Raw genomic sequence first — 4957 nt, 5'->3', positions numbered from 1 at the left:
ACCAAGTGTTTGCGTCTAACCTGACGGTGTTTGAGAAACAGTGTCATGACAGCCGTGGGATTAAAGTCAGCGGGTTTTTGCGCTGTTCCCACCGCAGATAGCATGGTGGCTAGCCCGCTAGCCCTGTTATCAAAGTTCGTTATAACCGTATGTGACCGTACACACATGCCGTAAGTGCTCTAACCAGCCACCGTCAGCCGGACAACACCGCTGGCTTAACACACTTGTCACATTAATCATAGAGTCGTAGTTGTGATTTTGGTTTATTGTGATGTAGGGAATGGAACAGGAAGTTTGAGGTCCCGAAATGCTGGCGTTAGCGGACCAATCACAGCCAAGGGCGATCCGTGGGCTCTCCGCCATTTCGACGTGTAGTTAGAAAAATTAGAGCTGCACGAAAAGCTCTCCGAGGAGCCGCGGAGAGGCCCGGAGAGGGCGTTCCACGTTGGAGAAGGCGGTCCTATCTGTCCGTGTCCGTCAAAACGGAGAAGCATACATTGGCCTTAACCCGTCACTGACTGGCGGATTTGTCCACCAGAAAAAGGCTATGAGAAGCCGCTGTGGCTATGTAAATAAACAATCTAAGGTCGTCTTAGACAAAAAACATTACTCCGCCTAGTGTTCTGGCGGGGAATTTCTTTATAAGATGCGCAGCGCTTGGGGAAGCGTGAATGACAAAGAGTCCTGCGACACAGCTGCGTGAAAAGCCGCCGACACAGTTGCAGAAGCATGGGCCGGCCTTAAGACTTAGACAAAGACATGCTTAAATCGGGCCTAAGCACGCCCCTACAATTGGCACAAACCATTAATGTAATTGATCACTGCTACTTTAACGTTCTCTCAACATGTCAGCTACATGTCTGTACATTTAATTCATGAACGTTATATATTGATGTACATATGGTTCTGAGATGCAGTACAACTACAAACTGCTTTTTAATTTTGTTTTCAATTCTTAAGCACTGAAAATTAACCGTTTTTGTTTTTTCTAGTTTGTTTGAGGTATTTAAATAAAACCAACATGGAAAACCTAATGTTAAAACTTCCTTCTATCCACATGCATGCACACACACACACGCGGTGCGTAGGCACATAAGTGGACAGCGGATTACTTTCTAGTCAGAATGGTGGTCCCTGGGGCAAAACCAGTTGAAAACCCCTGAATTAGAGGATCAGAAAATGTAACTTTTAACAGCTATCGACTAAATCTACCTCAGAATAGCATTGTGACGTGAGGTTGCATAAACAACTGCGGAAAGATGTTTTTATTTCCCAGAACCTTATGATGTGAAGTATACAACAGCTGAATTGTTTACATGTTAGAAGATTTTTTCTTACATTATAAAAGCGCCCTGCAACATGTCAGATTTATATATAAACCTTCTTACCCACCGACTCACACATAGCTGCGAGAGAGAAGCTGGAGTGCAATTAAGTGCTGAGGCTCTTCAGCCTGGAGGCACTGTGATTCATACCGAGCTCTTTTTCATAAACCTGTGTGTGGACGGCTGGGAAGTTGGAGTACGAGCACTGTGAGTACCTAGCCAAACACATTAGCAGATGAAATTTTCTGCTCTGATTATGGTTGTACAAGCAGGGCTATTCATCTGTGTTAATGTACTTATCGAGGACTGGGGGTCAGAACAGTGTGAAACAAGAGAGAACACGACTGTCAAAGAGCGGAGGAGATGAGAGGGGGAGAGGAGAAAAGAAGGGGAGCCAGGAAAGTATCATGCACCAGCTCATATAGGGCGCAGTGTGATGCAAGAAGCAATGTCAGATCTACCTGACGGGCTCTTCTATTGGGCGCAGGAGGAGCACGGTGAGGAGGCTGCTCCTGACTCGCTCCATCAGGGAGTTGAACAAGGAGTTTCCAACACACCGTCTTTCCTGGCAGACTCTGACAGCATCTCACACCTACAGGTAGACGTGTATGGGGTTTATATATAATGATTAACTGACCTGCTGTTATTTTTCTATAAACTGCAAGTCGGCTATTCCAGAGGTCGGTTAGGCAATCGGCACAATCTCCTGATCCAAGTTCACAGCTTTTCAAAATAACTGCACTGCAGCAACAAAACAAATTGTGTGCTTTCACTTTGCAAGAGAAATTGCCAAACAGGAAGTTATTCTGTGAATGTTGTTGCCATAATGAAGGTCAGCATCTGTTGCGTGGTCAGCCGGACCGATTTGTGTAAAAAACAATTATAAAAAAATTCTGAGAGCAAATTTGACCTACTGTTTGACCCAGTTACTCACCACTGCTGCAGTTTAGTGGAGGGATGTAGTAGAATAAATGCATTCCCCACAGACTGCTTTATTCAATCTTCATTAATGTTGAACGTTGTGATAATAGAGGATGAACAGTTCACAAGAAATTACTTCCACTTAATCCATTTTTAGACATGACCTGCGGACAAAGTGCGGAGAACTGGGTCCAGTCTTTATGCGCAGTTTGCCTTTTGCACATTCACAACGCAGCGGGAGGTTCTCTGCACAGACGCGTTCACAGCAGCAACAAATCCTCCAAATTGTTCAGTTGAGAGGTGGAGCAGCCTGGTGCAACAGGCAGAGACAGGAAGTAATGTTTAAATTCCACTTGGTTTTATGATTTATACACAGACACCGGTGTCGGCACTTATCACCGCAATCTCTCTAGACATCTTTGTCAGTGTCTTCTACATGTATGAGGACACAGCGGGGGATCTCCCTGTTCTCACGTCAGATTCTCCCGCCTTTCTGCAGACTTTATACTCGGCAGACAGCAGGAGAAAGTCCAAAGATAATCTGGAGGCTCTCACTCTGACATTTGTTTTCACGTAAGCAACTCCTCCAGATAAAGTGTGGAGAATCTCTGTAGTTCAATGAATGTCTGAATGACTGACGGACATTTCTGGAATAAGAATGGAGATACTTAATGCATTTTCTTAGAAGTGATCCCAGGATATTAAACAGATCCAGGCTCTCACATATTACCTGCACTGATGGGAGAAGGGAGAAAAGCGCATCATCTGCTGTGTAGAACCCTAAACACTGAAACAGTTGAATTGTGAAGGTTTTTACCACTTCAGGATGAGTCACATCTGCCTCGGCCTATTAACTTTTATCACTTTGCACGGTTTACTGCTTATAATTGGAGGATGTCTAGGAAAGCAGCTCAAGAAAACCTTCTTGAAATAACTGACGGTAGACTTTAAGTCAGCCTCTATAGTTTTTTTGGACAGGTTTTCTGAAAAGAATTGTCTCCACTGATAAAAATGAATATACACTCTATACCAGTGATTTTCAACCTTTTTTGAGCCGCGGCACAGTTTTTACACTTACAAAATCCTGGGGCACACCACCAACCAAAATGACCCAAAATGACACTCTATGGCCTAACACAGTACATATAATACATATAGTTAGTAAGATAGTTTCTAAATGTATTAAAAAGAACAATTTTAAATTATTTCAGCCCTTTATTACTCTTATCTTTTAATGAGCACAAATTGAATCAGATTTATGAAACAATCTTTGATTTAACTCAACTTTATTTAACGGGGACATATTATACCCATTTTATCACAGTTGATATGGTTCCTTAGGGTCTTAATGAAATGTCTGTAACATATTTTGGTTCAAAATACCACAAGGATCATTTAAAACAGGACCTTTTAACCCTGTCTAAAACAGATTGACCTGTTTTGAGTGCCAATAGTTTCTCTCGCCGTTTACCCGCGCTTCATTGAATTTCTTCACTTTGACATTCAGAGCACTGGACAGAAATCACATTGCGTCAACACCCACCGTGGGCCTTCGCGATGCTTTGTTTTAATTAAACAGTCGGATTCCCCTGGTCCGCAACAGTTCTAAGTAAGCTGCTAGGCGCCAGACGAGTTTTCTCAGTTATTCTGCAGTAAAACTACACAAAAATGTGTATGAGCATAGTCAGAGACACCATGAACAGGAATCCACTCGAAGTTTTATAACCTCTCGAGGAATATTTTTAATCAGCATCTAAATATGGCTACATTAGGAATACATCAGTCCTTTTTACAGACTTGCCCTTTAATTTGAAGTAAAAATACCTAATTGACATGAACAGATGCGCCATGAAGATCAAAATTTAAATAATCAAATGAGAGACTATAACTAATATATAGTTGTGTTTTCGTTCTTTTTAGGCGCTCTGACTATCTATACCGCTTTACCATATGAGACATTAGTAGACGCGCAACAAAAACCCGAGTGGCGACTGGCTTTCCTCATGACGGCTCACTTTACTGCAGTCCAGAGTCGCCGCCGCCGACCGCTGTACCCGGTCCCCTCCAACACTTCCGAACCGGCGAGAGACACCGCCCCGTGGTCCAAGAGAAAGAAATCGATCGGCACATCGGTTGAAAATCACTGGTGTAACGTACAGACAGAAAAAAAAAAGTTTCTCAAAATGAGAAATGCTGTTTGCCTTCAAATAATGAAATGCTTGCATCAAATGATAGCAATAGGATATTTTAATACTTGTATATATTTTCCCATACAGAGCTGAAAATATAAGGAAACTAGACATCAACATCAGATTTCATTTTTTGTTTCCTTAAACAAATTCCTGTATTGATCAGTTTCTTGGTATACGTGTGTAATGTCCACACTGTATTTACAAGAGCTATCACCAATACCAGTCCTCCTCCGGGGCTGGACTCTCCAGCAGCTCCTTCGAACTGGTTCCCCTGGTCAACGGATCAGGCTGAGAAAAAGCAGGCGCATTGTGCAGCAGATTGTAGAGGCGATTCCTGCGATTCCTGTTCTTATTGCCTCTTCTGCGTGGGGGACGAATAAACAAAGAGTCAGGAAGGATGGCAGTGTCAATGAGAAACTCTGAATATCAAGCTTTTCCACCAATTTGGAACCTACTACAAATTATTATCACTGACCTAAACAGAAGCAAAACAAAACCCTATTAACAGAACTGATTTAT

The sequence above is a fragment of the Platichthys flesus genome, chromosome 24 (genome assembly GCF_949316205.1).
Source record: "Platichthys flesus chromosome 24, fPlaFle2.1, whole genome shotgun sequence".
Classification (NCBI taxonomy): Eukaryota; Metazoa; Chordata; class Actinopteri; order Pleuronectiformes; family Pleuronectidae; genus Platichthys; species Platichthys flesus.
The sequence above is the reverse complement of the archived record's forward strand: the minus strand, read 5'-3'. Positions refer to the sequence as shown.